Source organism: Denticeps clupeoides, chromosome 10 (genome assembly GCF_900700375.1).
Source record: "Denticeps clupeoides chromosome 10, fDenClu1.1, whole genome shotgun sequence".
Taxonomy (NCBI): domain Eukaryota; kingdom Metazoa; phylum Chordata; class Actinopteri; order Clupeiformes; family Denticipitidae; genus Denticeps; species Denticeps clupeoides.
The window spans coordinates 20,142,957-20,161,683 of NC_041716.1; the positions used below are offsets into that span (position 1 = coordinate 20,142,957).

General features: G+C 44.1%; 1 protein-coding gene across 7 annotated transcripts in view; it reads left to right on the forward strand.

Annotated features, from left to right (window-relative positions):
* The first annotated feature begins 534 nt into the window (after positions 1-534).
* The window catches only part of LOC114797777 (band 4.1-like protein 1), a 40,305-nt gene continuing 22,112 nt past the window's right edge, over positions 535-18,727 (forward strand). For 2 of the 7 annotated variants that reach the window (XM_028992839.1, XM_028992844.1), the window contains exon 1: positions 586-669. The gene's annotated coding sequence lies outside the window, so the exon portion shown is untranslated. Of the gene's footprint in view, positions 670-18,727 lie in introns of all 7 variants that reach the window. The other 5 variants (XM_028992841.1, XM_028992843.1, XM_028992842.1 and 2 more) reach the window with 5 other exon arrangements.

Here is an 18,727-nt window from a genome sequence, read left to right on the forward strand (position 1 = left end):
TTTTAGCTGTGTCTCACCTTTATATGGCCACATGCAAGGATGTGGCACTGGGCAGCACAACTATAACATTTCATTTGCAGATAAATGTGAAACATGGAGTTCCACCTTCAGTAGAGCTGGTAGCATACGCTGCTGAACCTCAATAAGAAAGGTCAAAGCAAAGGTCAAGCGAAATGGCACTCTGTTATGCGCAATTCTAGATGTTTTCGGTATTTAACGGAAATGTGAAAAATTGTCCATAAAAGTAATTAACTGTGAATAAAGATGGTAATAAACTGTAAAAAGTGTTACTGTTACAGCCAAGAACAGGTGGACTCAAGTAAATATAAAAATGTATATATACTTTTCGTGGGTAACTGTTATATTTGAGGGAATGAAACATGAATGGCTGATCATCTGCGCCATTCACACATCTCCCATATTCATTATGAAACGAATACGCGACAACATATATGTTTTAATTTCAATTTTACAGCGACCATCTGTCAAATAATTCGAGAGTGCCATGAGATTCCCGATGACACGTGAAGAGCAGGGAGTCCCGTCTCCTCTTCCTCCTCTTCCTCCTCCTCCTCCTCCTCTCGCGGGGCGGAGGCGGCGCGCTCCTCTCCTCACGCGTCAATGTTCTCCATCCGGAGGAGGAAGTGAGGGTCGCCCGCGGAAAGGCAGGTACTCCTCATCTTTATTCCTTTTTTAACGTTTCCTCTCGCTAACCGTGGATGGGTGTGCTTGTGTGCGTGGGGGGTGGCGCCGGAATGCGGTCGACAACACCGAATTCGACGCTTCGGCGCGCGGGGCTCCGTTGGCCGGTGTTGCGGGCAGTTCTGCGGGCCGCGAGGTGCTTCGGAACCGTGAATGAGGGAAAAGAGCGTAAACGCGAAGCGCTCCTGGACACCGACTCGCCCCGCGACCGTGTCCGTCAGGTGAAGCCCCTTTCACCGGCGACGCGCGCCGGACGCTTCACGTTGGGACTGGTTGCCGTTTGCAGTTTCGCGCAACCTCCCCCTCTTCCAGCCGCTCATCTGACCCCCGCTGGCGGCTGAGCGCGTCTCTGGATGACGCTGCTGCGGGCGATGAGGCTCCGGGGGTCGGGATGCCGCTGAATGGAAGCCGGGGTGTGGCTCAGCCAGTCAGCGGCGGGAGCGCGCACAGCACAGGGAGCCCGTTTACCGAACAGAGAGATGCTGGGAGACTCAGAGGAGGAGGGAGGCGCTGCACAATACTACACAACACTACACAACCCTGCACAACACAACACTACACAACCCTGCACAGCACAACACTACACAACCCTGCACAGCACAGGGAGCCCGTTTACCGAACAGAGAGATGCTGGGAGACTCAGAGAAGGAGGGAGGCGCTGCACAATACTACACAACACTACACAACCCTGCACAACACAACACTACACAACCCTGCACAGCACAGGGAGCCGGTTTACCGAACAGAGAGATGCTGGGAGACTCAGAGGAGGAGGGAGGCGCTGCAAAATACTACACAACACTACACAACACTACACAACCCTGCACAACACAACACTACACAACCCTGCACAGCACAGGGAGCCCGTTTACCGAACAGAGAGATGCTGGGAGACTCAGAGGAGGAGGGAGGCGCTGCACAATACTACAGAACACTACACAACCCTGCACAACACAACACTACACAACCCTGCACAGCACAGGGAGCCGGTTTACCGAACAGAGAGATGCTGGGAGACTCAGAGGAGGAGGGCGACGCTGCACAATACTACACAACACTACACAACCCTGCACAACACAACACTACACAACCCTGCACAGCACAGGGAGCCCGTTTACCGAACAGAGAGATGCTGGGAGACTCAGAGGAGGAGGGAGGCGCTGCACAATACTACACAACACTACACAACCCTGCACAACACAACACTACACAACCCTGCACAGCACAGGGAGCCGGTTTACCGAACAGAGAGATGCTGGGAGACTCAGAGGAGGAGGGAGGCGCTGCACAATACTACACAACACTACACAACCCTGCACAACACAACACTACACAACCCTGCACAGCACAGGGAGCCGGTTTACCGAACAGAGAGATGCTGGGAGACTCAGAGGAGGAGGGCGACGCTGCACAATACTACACAACACTACACAACCCTGCACAACAGAACACTACACAACCCTGCACAGCACAGGGAGCCCGTTTACCGAACAGAGAGATGCTGGGAGACTCAGAGGAGGAGGGCGACGCTGCACAATACTACACAACACTACACAACCCTGCACAACACAACACTACACAACCCTGCACAGCACAGGGAGCCCGTTTACCGAACAGAGAGATGCTGGGAGACTCAGAGGAGGAGGGCGACGCTGCACAATACTACACAACACTACACAACCCTGCACAACACAACACTACACAACCCTGCACAGCACAGGGAGCCCGTTTACCGAACAGAGAGATGCTGGGAGACTCAGAGGATGAGGGAGGCGCTGCACAATACTACACAACACTACACAACGCTGCACAACACAACACTACACAACCCTGCACAGCACAGGGAGCCCGTTTACCGAACAGAGAGATGCTGGGAGACTCAGAGGAGGAGGGAGGCGCTGCACAATACTACACAACACTTCACAACCCTGCACAACACAACACTACACAACCCTGCACAGCACAGGGAGCCGGTTTACCGAACAGAGAGATGCTGGGAGACTCAGAGGAGGAGGGAGGCGCTGCACAATACTACACAACACTACACAACCCTGCACAACACAACACTACACAACCCTGCACAGCACAGGGAGCCCGTTTACCGAACAGAGAGATGCTGGGAGACTCAGAGGAGGAGGGAGGCGCTGCACAATACTACACAACCCTGCACAACACAACACTACACAACCCTGCACAGCACAGGGAGCCGGTTTACCGAACAGAGAGATGCTGGGAGACTCAGAGGAGGAGGGAGGCGCTGCACAATACTACACAACACTACACAACCCTGCACAACACAACACTACACAACCCTGCACAGCACAGGGAGCCGGTTTACCGAACAGAGAGATGCTGGGAGACTCAGAGGAGGAGGGAGGCGCTGCACAATACTACACAACACTACACAACCCTGCACAACACAACACTACACAACCCTGCACAGCACAGGGAGCCCGTTTACCGAACAGAGAGATGCTGGGAGACTCAGAGGAGGAGGGAGGCGCTGCACAATACTACACAACACTACACAACCCTGCACAGCACAGGGAGCCCGTTTACCGAACAGAGAGATGCTGGGAGACTCAGAGGAGGAGGGAGGCGCTGCACAATACTACACAACACTACACAACCCTGCACAACACAACACTACACAACCCTGCACAGCACAGGGAGCCCGTTTACCGAACAGAGAGATGCTGGGAGACTCAGAGGAGGAGGGCGACGCTGCACAATACTACACAACACTACACAATCCTGCACAGCACGACACTACACTACATAACCCTGCATAACACGACACTTCTCAACACTACACAACCCTGCACAACAATACACAACCCTGCACAGCACGACACAACACTACACAACCCTGCACAACATGACACTACACAACACTACACAACCCTGCACAACACAACACTACTCAACAATACACAACCCTGCACAGCACACTGAGCCTGTTTACCAAACAGAGATGCTGGGAGACAAAGAGGAGGAGGGCGACACTGCACAACACTACAAAACCCTGCAAAACACAACACTGCACAACAGTACCCAATACTAGACTACACTGCAATACATAACTCTGCACAACACGATACTACACTACACACCACTACACAACCCTGCACAACACGACCCTACACTACAAAACACTACACTGTAATACACTACACAACGCTACACAACACTACACAACCCTGCAATACTCATCCCTGCACAACACAATATTACACTACGCAACACTACACAACCCTGCAATACTCAACCCTGCACAACACAATACTACACTACACAAGACTAAACAACCCTAGTGCAGCATCCGCAGAGATGCAGTTTAGTGCATTATTAATTTCTTTTGGGGGGAAACGTCTAATTGAGCTTTAGTTGAGAATGAATAATAATTTTCAACTAATGTAAAATGTTGGTGTTTTATTATCAAACATATGTGATGAATGCTTTATGATTCATGCTGAAATTATATATACTGTATATAAGAGTTTAATTTCCTAGCTTCATTTCTAGGCTACTACCACCCAATTTCTGTATGTTGTTGAAAGGAAGTGATTGTCATTGTGAAACACTGCAGCACAGCAAACGGTGACACAACGAAATGTGTCCTCTGCTTTTAACCATCACCCTTGGTGAGCAGTGGGCAGCCATGACAGGTGCCTGGGGAGCAGGGTGTGGGGACAGTGCTTTACTCAGTGGCATCTCAGTAGCAAAGGTTGTCGAACCAACAACCTTTAAACCAGCAACCTTTAAACTAACCTTGTTAATGGTTAGTTTAAAACACATTATTATTCTGTTGTGTCGGATTATATCCTTTTTTGTGATCTGGCAGATGAATTATGCCCGTGGTCAGAAGTGGAGACTATAACGATCCTGTGAATGATTTATTAGGCTGGTTAATGATTCTTTGTTAAGATACTGCTGGGAGTGTTTCAGGCCTGTATCATGAAATTTTAAGAAAGTACATCATACATTTAATTTATGAACAATTTGCAGCTTCTTTGTTTCCAAAAAAAAAAATAAAAAAAAATAAATAATATATATATATATATATATATATATATTTTCACAATATTGACAAAAAAAGCATCATTCCTTTTTTTATGGCTCATCAGGGACATGTGACCACAGTTTGTGGATTTAAGAATGAAAGAGTGACATTGGAAACCCGATGTTGGAAAAAAAACAAAACAAAGAGTATTTGGTCTGTTGAATACAGGGTTGATTCAAACGTCCACTTCAGCTTCGCGTCCGAAGTGTCATTTTCTCAGCGTGACAATGCCAGCGGCCTTTGTTTCAGGCCGTATGACGAGCGTCCGTGCTGCTCAGGGAGAAGCCAGTTTAGAAGGTTGCCATGACTGTCAGCCCACTCACGCCTCCTTGGCGCTGTGTAATTATGCTTTGTGTGTGTGTCTGTGCGCAGCCAGCACTGCGTCGTGTCTTAAATCATCTGTGTGCAGGTTGAGTGTTGGAGCGGGTGACTGCACTGTAACTCCGCCCCCCCCCCCATCGCTTCTGTGCACCACCTGCATTGAGGGCGAGAGCCGTGGTTTTAACCCTGCCATCCTGGATGACTTTTGTTGAAGTTATGATCTGAGATCATGTGTCTGAGAGACAGATTGTGTTTTATAACACCGAGCTGGTATTTTTACTGTTACTGCTGTCCAGGTACAGGCACACAGCAGAATAAAGATACGGACGTGGCACCTGCACGGTGTGGAACCATATTGTCCGCTTTCAATAACAACAGCAATAATAATAATGCGCTATATTACATCTTTCTCAAATCTCAAGGACAGTTTTCAGTGCAATTCAGATTCAGTTGTATAGTGGCACTGCACTAACATTGTTGTATTTGTTGTTATTGTGTTTTTATGAAATGTTAATGACAATATTAACTGCATGTGCATGCAGCCATCATGTCTAGTTCCTACCTTGCAAGATGTGCGATACCTTGGATTTCCTTCTCGATCTGACACTGATACTTTATACGAAAACTAAATATAAAAATAAATAAAAAAGTGTGTGTCCGGCGGCACCATGAGATTTTCTGGGTTGTCTTGGGTACAACCCCTTTCTGTGACGTCACTGAGTCCCATTGATTTATTTAGCAGTATTCTACCGGCACGTCTACTTCGAACATGGTACAGAAATGGAAGAGCGAAAACATGAATACAATTGTGCTATTATCGACCAAATACTGTTACCAACTTGCTATCAATAGTATCGACATTCGGGATCGATCTGCTGCAGCCCACTACCAGTATTTCCTGTTGAGGCGGGACTTAGCTAAAGCAAAGGGGCTGTCAGTGTCAAATCCGTACCACTCCGATCAGTTCCACGCAAACTTGGCAAACTCAGCTGATTCTAAATGTGATTTTAATAACATTCAGTTACAGTTCATTCCAGGTCTTCCCAATGGACAGACTAAGGTCGTGGTCATAAGTTCTAATCAGTTGGGCGTGGCTTTCATACTTGCCGCTGCCAGCTCTCACATCCGCTTCCGAGTCGCTGTCTCCCCGGCTGGTCTGGCGCTCTCTGGTGGGCTGGAGGTGGTATTAGCCTTGACAGATGTAATTGTCAATAAATTATAATTATACTTCAGTACACCACAGAAACAACTGAAAAAAACATCTAAAAATACCACAGCAGCAAACCTATTTGTGTCATTGACAAAACTTTTGGTCACAAATAAAAGTTTGTTTTCTTGTTGACAACCATCTAGTGTTGCTTCCTGAATGAATACTGATAATCTTTCATAATGCAGATAATTAAAAGTAATTACATGAGAATTTCACTTTATTAGTTATTATTAATACATCTTCCCCTAATCTATGGATCTGCAGTGGCTAGAAATGGCGTTAGGTGTAAAGAGTGCTTTGGTCATTCTGCATCTCAGCTCAGCTCAGATGGTTGAATCTGGAATTTGTCCCCTTATGCCATCATAAGGAGAAAGGTTACCTCCTGTTTCTCCTTATATACAGGGTCTGTATATTTACTTATACTTACATCTTTCTACAGGGAGTGCAGAATTATTAGGCAAATAAGTATTTTATCCACATCATCCACTTCATGCATGTTGTCTTACTCCAAGCTGTATAGGCTCAAAAGCCTACTACCAATTAAGCATATTAGGTGATGTGCATCTCTGTAATGAGAAGGGGTGTGGTCTAATGACATCAACACCCTATATCAGGTGTGCATAATTATTAGGCAACTTCCTTTTCTTTGGCAAAATGGGTCAAAAGAAGGAATTGACAGGCTCAGAAAAGTAAAAAATAGTCAGATATCTTGCAGAGGGATGCAGCACTTCTGAATTGCAAAGATTCTGACGCGTGATCATCGAACAATCAAGTGTTTCATTCAAAATAGTCAACAGGGTCGCAAGAAGCGTGTGGAAAACCAAGGCGCAAAATAACTGCCCATGAACTGAGAAAAGTCAAGCGTGCAGCTGCCAAGATGCCACTTGCCACCAGTTTGGCCATATTTCAGAGCTGCAACATCACTGGAGTGCCCAAAAGCACAAGGTGTGCAATACTCAGAGACATGGCCAAGGTAAGAAAGGCTGAACACAAGCTGAAACGTCAAGACTGGGCCAAGAAATATCTCAAGACTGATTTTTATAAGGTTTTATGGACTGATGAAATGAGAGTGAGTCTTGATGGGCCAGATGGATGGGCCCGTGGCTGGATTGTTAAAGGGCAGAGAGCTTCAGGCCGACTCAGACGCCAGCAAGGTGGAGGTGGAGCACTGGTTTGGGCTGGTATCATCAAAGATGAGCTTGTGGGGCCTTTTCGGGTTGAGGATGGAGTCAAGCTCAACTCCCAGTCCTACTGCCAGTTTCTGGAAGACACCTTCTTCAAGCAGTGGTACAGGAAGAAGTCTGCATCCTTCAAGAAAAACATGATTTTCATGCAGGACAATGCTCCATCACACGCGTCCAAGTACTCCACAGCGTGGCTGGCAAGAAAGGGTATAAAAGAAGAAAAACTAATGACATGGCCTCCTTGTTCACCTGATCTGAACCCCATTGAGAACCTGTGGTCCATCATCAAATGTGAGATTTACAAGGAGGGAAAACAGTACACCTCTCTGAACAGTGTCTGGGAGGCTGTGGTTGCTGCTGCACGCAATGTTGATGGTGAACAGATCAAAACACTGACAGAATCCATGGATGGCAGGCTTTAGAGTGTCCTTGCAAAGAAAGGTGGCTATATTGGTCAATGATTTGTTTTTGTTTTGTTTTTGAATGTCAGAAATGTATATTTGTGAATGTGGAGATGTTATATTGGTTTCACTGGTAAAAATAAATAATTGAAATGGGTATATATTTGTTTTTTGTTAAGTTGCCTAATAATTATGCACAGTAATAGTCACCTGCACACACAGATATCCCCCTAAAATAGCTAAAAATAAAAACAAACTAAAAGCTACTTCCAAAAACATTCAGCTTTGATATTAATGGGTTTTTTGGGTTAATTGAGAACATGGTTGTTGTTCAATAATAAAATTATTCCTCAAAAATACAACTTGCCTAATAATTCTGCACTCCCTGTATATAGGGGCGTGGTGCTTGGCAGGGCTCCCATGACTCAGCAGTTGCCTCCTGCTTTACTGAATTTCATTTGAATGACGTGCACATGCTGTTACTGAGCTGCAGTGCTGCCTGGGCTTTGTTGCATTTTTTTTTGAGGTCAGCGGAGACTGATTTCTAAGGGCATTCCACTGCAGTGTCAGGAGTGTACTTCTGAGAGAGTTTAACAGATTAACTCGCACCTTCCCTGGCAGCACACCACCCTGCTTCTTTTTTATTCTATTGTACTGTAAAGAGCAACTGAAATTTACGGGATATTTGCACCTAAATCTTCATTACAGAGTCGTTCATGCTGATTTTGTTGAAAGATTCTCATTAACCTCAGAGAGACCCATGCTGAGTTCGACTGTCGGAGGCTCTGATTAGGATGTGCTGTCTCACTTATCATTGAATCCTAAACTCATGGTTCTCCAGCGTTGCTCTCTCCCCCACCGCCTCTATGAGAATGTTCCAGACAAGGTTTTGAGCACTTGGGTGTCTCTACAGAATACTTTATGTTCTGTTTCCAAAAAGAAGGTGCTCCCTAGAACAAAAAATCCCCCACTTAAGGGACTGTGACTGGAACTCATGATAAAATGTTTCGGTAATTTTGCATTTTTCAAAATTTTGCAATTTAAATCCCTTAACATCCATTTCCTGTGTGGTACCTGCTACATTTTAAGTTTGGAATATTTTCAGGCTCCTCCCGCCAGAAAAAAATTGTATTCTGCTCATGACAGCACATGTTTGCGTTACTATGGTAACTGGAATTTACAAAGTGTGCTTTCTTATTTTACTCTTTCAGATGGGAGCACATTTGCCTTTCATTCTGTCATATGTAACCTTGGATGTGCACAGGAAGAAAGCCTCACAGAGAAATTTGAAAGAGGAAAGGCTCCCCATCATGTCATGGTCATCGACGATGATCTGGTCCTTATTCTCTATTGTTCATAAATAGCACAGTTTTGCAATCTTGTACACTTTTTAATGGTGAAACTGTGTGCTTGTGTGGAATTGTTTCCTTTTAATTGGCACAGTCAAGGGCACTCTTTATGCGCTCTTATTATTTCAGGAATAGATGTTAGAAGCTAATCGTGTCCTAGTACCGAGCACAGATTCAAGTGAGCTTTATTAAAGGCGATGACTGTTTTACTTCTGTCATGCTGAATTGTGAAGCGGTGTATGATAGCAATCTGTAGATGAATGAACAAATTATCCTGGTGCACATTCTCAGTATTCACTTTTTAAAACCTGTGGTTTTACTCCAGGGATAAATGATTGGACCCTTTGATTTCTTCATTTGCTTGGGTTTTATTGGTGTGTAATATATTTAGTGGGACCTGAATCGAGCTTATGTCCTCTGCACATGTTATTGCAGAAGCAGACAGAAATGTTATAAGTTTAGTAAATTTAAATAACCTGTCGAGGTAATGGCATTTTTTAAATTCTCCCCAACTGCAATACAAGCTTGGCTCAGTGATGAGGTGAAAAATGTGGACAACTTGGACAAGCTTGGAGCTGAGAAAAAATATGTAGTCACAATTAATAGAGAAGGTGCTAATTAAATCCACCTAAAGCGGCACATGTCTACAAATAGAACAACCAGAAGTAGAAGGCAGAACTGTGTGACACCTGGGGTATGGGTGGCTGTGACAGGGTGCTCTGAAAAAAGTGTAAGATTGGGATTATTAACCATGTTTCCAATAACATAAGCAAAAAAATTATATATGTATATTTGCCCATATTAGCCATAAGTTTTTTTCTGGTACTGCCAGTTTAAGAACATCTGGACTGAAACTTGACATACACATAAGATAAATACAGAAAAATGTTAACAAATAAGTCACACACACTAATTCACATTATTCAAATAGTGGAGCGAGTGAAATGAGCTAACATATAACGCAAAGTAATATTCCTTTACACAGTTCAGCACTATATTTCTGTTTAGATCACTTTCGCTGGAGTCTGCATTCGGTCATTCTGCTCTTTTTGTTTTTTTTGCTTACAAAGCACGGCACAAGCAGCCAAAACAGTTGGGTTAAGCCTACTATGTTGTTCCGGGCAAGAAACAGTGATTGGTTGCCACTGCTGTGCTCCCTGCATGGCTCCAACAACCAAGGGTGCAACCTGACTGGACATCTACATGTAAGCTTACGATCTCCATGGAAACAGCACAGGGCAAGATAAGCTTTGATTTGCAATTCTTGTGCAAATTTCTTTAATATATGATTGAAAAATGATTCCCAAATCTGATCATTGGAATCAATCAAAATTTCATCATAATCACTATTTGCTATTTTGTAAAGCCCTATTCTTGATATATATCAGAAAAAATTATTGGAAATACATAGACAATACAAAGACTCTAAATAATGGGCGTTTAGGCCTATAAGGAGGCATCACAAAACTGTGAATGTGCAAGCAAGTTTTTAGATGATCGATTTTAGTTTCCACAAGCTCCATATTTTGAATGCCAAATTAATTCATTCTGTGGCAGTTATGGAGACTAAGATGGAGCCATTTTGAAGAATGCAATTCAAGAAACATATTCTGTATTTGTTGTATCAGAAGAAAGTGAAGTATGTTTGATGAATCTGTTTTTTTCAGTTGCCTCTTTTTACTTTACTTCTTATTACATAACCTTGTGTGTTATTTCTGTGTCCCGTGTCTTCAGATTTGTTCTATTATGTAAAAAATTCAAGACCCATAAATGAGTAGGTCCGTCCAAACTTTTGACAGGTAGTGAATATGAATACACGTCGACAGTAATGACCTGTGCAATGTTTTGGCGAAGTAGCCTTAGTAGCATGTAATGAAATATAAAAACTGGACGCAGCTAAATGAAAAACATCAAGGATGCAGGGCCAGATGTTTGTGGTGCTACTTAAAATGTAGCATGTGAGGCATGCTTGCTAATGTAGCATTATGTATGCTCGTCTATGAACCAGAAGACCATAAATTTACAGGTTCAAACCCCACTGTTAACCACCCGCTGGTCTAGATCAGGGGAGAGAACAAGGCAGAAGCAGGGGCAAACAAAAATACCATGTGCTCCTAGTGCTACCATGTCATGGAAAACCACCGTGGCGAGGGCCCAGGCCGGCGCTGTAGGAAAGAGAGAAATAAACTATTTTCATAAACTCAGGTAATATGGACACCCTGGGCTAACCTGTCCCTCTAAAACATACAAGGGTTGGTGCCAGCCCGCTATTCCTAGGGTGTATAACAGTATAAGTCCTACAGGTGACATGTATTTGCGCGCACTTACTACCTTACTCCCCCTGAACTGTCCCTGTAACTAGAGCGTCTGATAAATGCTGTAAATGTAATGTAAATGTAAAAGGATTTAGAGAAATATATCCATATAGAAAATCACTGTCATATTTCTATTTTAGCTCCTTTTTTGAGGACAACCATTTGCTCATTTGCATTTGGAGATTTTCAGAATTCCCACAATTTGTGGGAACAATATGCCACATTAAACATGAATGGCAGCAACAAAAATCTTTTTTTTCTGTGAAGTGTGGACTGTTTAATGGCAGATATACCATGGCAAATCGCCCTGGCTGCCGTACCTTGGATGGATTTGACATAAAAAGAATTAATAAAGGAATTTCAATGAACTTGGGTTTGTGTGTGTGTGAGCAAACTGGTTATATGGAGGGTTAAGGATATGAGACCAGGGCTACTAGTCATCCCCTCCCTGTTTCACTCTTAACTGCTGATCAGGCAGAACAGAGGTTACATCATGAGCTCCTGGCCGCTTCAAATACTGGCCATGTGCTCCTAAGAGTGAAACAAAGGTATGGACAGGGTTATGCCTAAACCCCACTGTCCTCAACAATAACAATTTATTTCTTATTTAGCCCCAAAATAACATACTGGCCCTACTGTCACTTTCACCATTTCTGAACACATGAAGAAGAAAAAAGTGTGTGAGTGAGGGTTAGGATGCAGTAAGGATTGGAGAAAGGATCTGTCCATGCCCATGTTTGATGTCACAGGACAGTGCAGAGTAGGTTTCAACTAGTCAAGTGTCATGGTCCACAGTGTATGTCCATTTGAAGATCCTTTTGACTTCAGTAGTTATGATGTTGGTGGCTGTTTGGTGGCCCTCTGGTACATTTCATGCTGGTGCATCTCAGGAACCAGGATATCGAGTTGCAATAAGCACGGAGATGTAAATTTCCATTTAACTGTATTTTCAGTTAATTTAATTGATTATGGTCTAAACATAATGTGGCAGGCTTCAACATGTTTTATTTAAATTCATTCTAACATTTTGACAGTTAAATACAGGGATATTTGTGGTAATTTTATCATTGTGCTATACTGTTGATCCTGAGTCGATCTCACGTTGTAATAGGACTGGGTGTCAAGGCTGAGGTACGTTCGGTAGCGCTGCTAGAAAGCACTTTTCCTGGATTGTTCTGGCCCATTTAATGTGATGGATAAATTTCAGGTTGGAATAAAAATACCACAAAATAAAACAACTATTAAACAAATGCATCACAGAGTGATGATGATTATTTGTGTTACATTTGACATTAATATTTACATTTAATTGAACTTGTACCAAGCACATATTTTAGTACACTACCATTCAAAAGTGGACCAACCAGTCTGGTTGTCAGCACAAGGATTTGGCAAAAGTCTTATGCCGGATGCCTTTCCTGAGGCAACCCTCCCCATTTATCCAAGCTTGGGACCGGGACCAATAAACGCAACTGTCACATGCGTTGTATTTTTTTTTTTACAGAAAAATTACTTTATTGTTATATAGATCATAATTAGATATGAGATCTGGAACCTCAGAGTTGTTGTACTCTGAAAAGTTGGTCCTTATTAAGATGGCCCCTCAACAGCAGCTTCAGTAAGCTTGCTTTATAGCCTCCAACCTGCTGAGTTGACATTTTCTGCGTCACCGTGCTGCTGCTGTTTTGCTCCGATGGCCTTTAGCCCGTACTCTTCCCTGTTCGACTTGGCCTGGCACAGCTGCTGTCCTGCACCTTGTGCTCCGCGGAGACGTGTGGCTGTGCCATAAATGATGGATTCCTCCAGCAGATTGTGTCACAGATGAATGGATGTGCCCTGGGCTACGGAGCCCCAGCCACCACGCGTGGATCCATTTTCAAAACGCCAATGCTGCTGGGCAGGGGAGGTTGCGGAGACATGCGGCGATGACAAATGCTGTTTCCCTCCCATCATTTCAGTTGTTTTCGATGCATTTATCTGAGCATGCTGACAATAATGAAACCTGGCTCTCCTTCTTATAAACCGCCCCACTGCTGTAATATGTCATTACATGGAAGCAACATGATGTCTACCAAGTTCACGGCACAAAGAGAGTAGATGGAGGCTAGGAGATCTAACCTCTGCTGCGCTACATAGAAAAGTGGAATTAGCATAATCAGCCTGTATGCCTTGATTAAGAAAGAGAATAATGAGACCTGTCTGCATTGTACGGTAATCTGTCAAAAGACATATGCATGCTACCTATCTGTCCCTTCCCCTCCTCGTGTCTACTCAGCAAAGGCCCGATGTTCCCATTGGCCATTCGTTACGAGCGCTCCATAATTACTCTGTCATTGAGGACAGGGTGAAGCATGGCGCATGCTATGTCATACAAGCATGGCAGGCTGGAATAATGAAGACAGTGATTAAAAAAATGCGAAAAACCTTTATAAATGTCAGTCTTATTCTTCAGCTGGCCTGAACGGTGCTTCTCAGCTGATCCATATGGCCTGGTTTCGCGCCAGACCCCCACCGTGCCCCGAATGAGCATCATGGAGTCAACAGATCTGGCTTACACTCGTTGGAGAGCTGTTGTATAATGTGTGTGGCTAATAATCTCCTGGTTGATGCAGAGATCAGTACCTTTTCCAGGCCTGTCTGCATGTTTTTATCTTTTGAGGCAGGAGTCGGGTGCTGCTGTCTAACCCAGGTCCGATAAGTACAACGAATGCCATATGGCTAATCTTAGACATCATGGATTACTTACTCTTAATGGCTAGAACATCTTTGTTTGACCTTTTAAATTCTGTTCCTGCATCTGTAGATTACCATAAGAGGTGCGTTATCTGACCTATGCATTCGAGACATGTTCATGCACACACACATACATACACTGGAAGTCACGCTGAAGGGGCGTGCAGGAATAAGAGTCGAGTTGAGGAAGCGGGTCCGTGAGCCAGGAGTCCAGTAGTCCATCCTCCACAGAAAGGGTATCCAGAGACCGGAAACAAAGAACAGGCGTGTCCCATCACCCTTGGTGAGCAGTGGGCATCCATGACAGGTGCCTGGGGAGCAGTGTGTGGGGACGGTGCTTTGCTCAGTGGCACCTCAAGTGGCATGTTGGCAGTTCAGCTGTCACTGAGGTGGCAACCTTCTGATTATGGATCGGTTTCCTTACCCACTAGGCCAACCACTGACCCCCTACTGACATATTTATTAATGTCTGTCATCCACTGTTGATTCTGCAGTCAAACACAGCAAGTCAGGATAATAACTGTACTATATAGAAGATATTAAGAATTATAACTACACTGCATTACACTGAAAGGTTCAAATCCCGAGCTGCCAAGGTGCCACTAAGGTGCCACTGAGCAAAGCACCGTCCCCACACACTGCTCCCTGTGCGCCTGTCATGGCTGCCCACTGCTCACTCAAGGTGATGGGCTAAAAGCATAGGACACATTTCATTGTGCCACCATGTGCTGTGCTGCAGTGTTTCACAATGACAATCACTCCACTTTTACTATTAACAATTTCAGAGACTCCTGGCACACTGCTAGTGGGGGCCAGAGTACCACCAGTACTACATGTCGTGCTGAAAGCAGTGAAAAAAAACGGATGTTGACTCACAGCGGCAGAGCAGCAGGCCGAGATCCACTGAACTTAAAAAACGCAGGTGCGAAACAGCCTCGGGCCTCAGAGGCGACTCAACTGTTTGCCAACATGGTGACTAATGGCACATTATCTGTCATTTGATTACAAGATGCTTATGATCAGTCTATGCTAAAAAAAACCCTCCAGTTTTCTTAATGAAAGTGTTACATTGTAATTTGTTCAACTTCACTCAGCATCTGCTGGGACCATGAGAAAAATCTCAGCAAAACTCTAACAAGCTGCGTTTGAAATGTTTCTGTTTACTCTGCTGGTGTCTGTTGGGACGCTGCAGCTTTCATGCTGCTGTGGCCAGACCGGACTCGTAAGCTCTTTTTCTTTCCTGCACAGCATTGCTGAGCGAGGCATGGCCGGCAGCGGCAACGGGAGCAGGGACCCGAGGTGTTTGTTTTTGAGGAATGCTTCAAATGCGGCTACAGCCATGGACCACGAGCATCACCAACAGGGCAGGCAAACAGGGCAGCATCTTACTGGGCATGACAGACTTGCTCAGAAAATTGTGCAATTTGTGCAATTGGTTTTCTAAGGCGAGAATGTTTTTCTGTAAAACGGAAACATTTCTGTCCAATCAGGCCTTGTGTCCACACAGAAAATAATGCTCTTTTCCACGTATCTATTTTCTGCAGCAATCAGAAGAAATCCTCTCTACAGTGCACATTTCTAATGAAAAGACATGAGAATCACTCACCGCGGAGGAGAACTAGATGCCAAACTTACAGATATTGAAGGGGGCGAACCATCATTCGGGACGTTCTCTGCGTCCCTGTGTGAATAAGAACAGTTCAGACAACGTTCCCGTGTGAACGCAAGTTCTTTAGAAACCGGAAACCTGTTTTAGAGAAAATTCTTAAGGTTTATTAATCTCCTTGTTTTTGGGAAACATTAGAGAAAACCCTAGATTTGGAGCTTCTTTAGACGCCTATGCTTGATGAATGTCAAATTCACTAGTCCACTCATCCGAATGCTTCAGTTAATACGCCAGCTCCATGCACATTCTGTTGTAAGGAACCTCGTCCTTTATTTTAAACATTTTTTTTTACCTCAGTTATAATATTCAGCAGAGCAAATGGTCTAACTTGTTGAGTTGCGGGTGCTAATTTCAGACTCTGGATACAGCGGATTTTGAAATGAAGATGCCATCAAGCTTAATGTGCTTCATACTGTGAAAGCAAATGGAAAACATGGTAGGAAATGTGATGGAGATGGAAAGAGTGCTCTCTCTCTCTTTATCTCTCTCTCTGTTTTCCTGGAATATCTCTGATATCACAGCCATTCTCTTTCCCATCATTATTTGTCCTTGTCCTTCGAGGTACTCTGCTCCTTGAACCAAATGAGGTCAGTGCAAGTCCAGTAGACAAAGTGCTGGTGTAGCATGTTTTGTGTTTAATATGCGACCCGCACCTCGTTTCAGACTAACTAATATGGAAAAGAGGCAGCAAGTTGACCACGGATGGGGACTACAGATCTACTGAGTCATTTTAATGAACAATGAGGTCACATAAGATTCTGTAAAAGCCGAGGTGGCCTGAACTTCCATCAATAGAAACAGTAACCTGCTAGATGTGACCTAAAAAGCTATTAATGCATACAGCCCATATTCACACTGGGCCGTAAATGTGTTTTTAAGGTAGGTGTTCATCCCCCGGCAGACAAACAAAGGGACAACAGATTAAGTAGTGATTACTGAGAATCAAACTGTGATCCATTTACCTGATTAAATTCAATCCTTTTAATGTCACACCACCCACAGCCTAAAATGCCCACTAATATTAATGAGATGCATTAGTCTCCAGGAAGCCATGCCAAGGAGATGGAAAAAGGTCATGTGGAGGTTTGGGAGGTTACAGCATCTTAATAGTTTTTTTTATTCACACATTCACAAAAAAAAACAAAAAAAACAACTATGCAGAACTTAATATTTTATTTGGTTCTGCAGTCCTTTGTTAGTCAGGGTTCCTGAATAAATGCCCAATCTTTTTTCAACAGACTTTTTAAAGCTACACTAAACTAATTAGGGCCCAGCTTTCCTAAATTCTCACCATAAGTGATACTCACGTGCCCAGATGACTTTTTCTTGGTAATAACGTTTTTAAATTACTATTGTTCTCGTTCTGTTAAGCTAATTGCTGTACATTTTGACTAATTATATGGTGCTATAACAGTTTATTAGTGTTTCTGAAATCAAGCATTCCTTAACCTGTTCACACTAATAATAATGGAAACATGCAGTGCACCATGGGTTTTTGGCTCTTTTTTGTATTGAACTGTACAAAAAACAGAAAAATGTAAAGATATTTTATAATTCTTTTAAGGCAGTTTAATTCCAGTTTGTATTTTGCTTGTAAATGCAAGACATGCTCCCTTCCCTCCGTTAATACTTTATCATGTCTCTACATATGTGCTGAGTGCCATAACACATTAGTGCAGCAGGTCCAGAAAGAGGTTAAAAATTGATTTCAGACACAGTGTATGCCTAGCGGGTAAGGAGGAAGACCCTTAATCAGAAGATTGCCGGTTCAAATCCCCAAACCGCCAAGGTGCCACTGAGGTCCCCTTGATCAAGGTACCGTCCCCACACACTGCTCCCAAGGCAACTGTCATGGGTGCCCACTGTTCACCAAGGGTGATGGTTAAAAGCAGAGGACACATTTTGTTGTGTCACCGTGTGTCGTAAGTGCTGTGCTTACTTACGACAGTGGTGGCCTAGCGGTTAAGGAGGCGGCCCCTTAATCAGAAGGTTGCCGGTTTGAATCCCGATCCGCCAAGGTGCCACTGAGGTGCCACTAAGCAAAGCACCGTCCCCACACACTGCTCCCCGGGCACCTGTCATGGCTGCCCACTGCTCACTCAGGGTGATGGGTTAAATGCAGAGGACAAATTTCACTGTGTGCACCATGTGCTGTACTGCTGTGTATCACATGTGACAATCACTTCACTTCACGTTACTGTGTATCTCAATGACAATCACTTCACTAAATGTTTCAAACTGGATTTCAGCCAGTGTGCTGCATATGAATCATTCTGAATTAATGCAGAACCTCAGTTTTCAATGTCAAAATCACACTATATGATATTACAATAAGACTGTTGCTTCTAATTTCATGTTACAATGATGAAGCATGTATGGCACTGATATGGCACATTGTTTTTACTTACTGAACAGAGCAAACAAAGCCGTAAAAAATAATTAAAATCTCAGCTGGACCTCAGAGAGGATGTCCTGCTCACTCACTGATAAAGTTCCCTTCCCCAGGAGAAACTATTCATTTCTGCCAGAGCCGTGTGACACAAGCTATTGGGGCGGAGCAAATTTACTGGTCAGGAGAAAAGCCCATTTACTGCTTATTGTAAAGTGCTGGAGTGGCAGCGACAGACCCCCCTGTGCATCCGATCGCCCCCACTTCAGTCCTCCAGCCAACCCCTCCCACACCACGCCCAGTTTGTCTGTATCGATGCAGTCACCTGCTGTGCCGGGTGTGTGTGTGTGTGTGTACTTCTACTAATGTAATTCATGCCACTGCTTCTAATGCC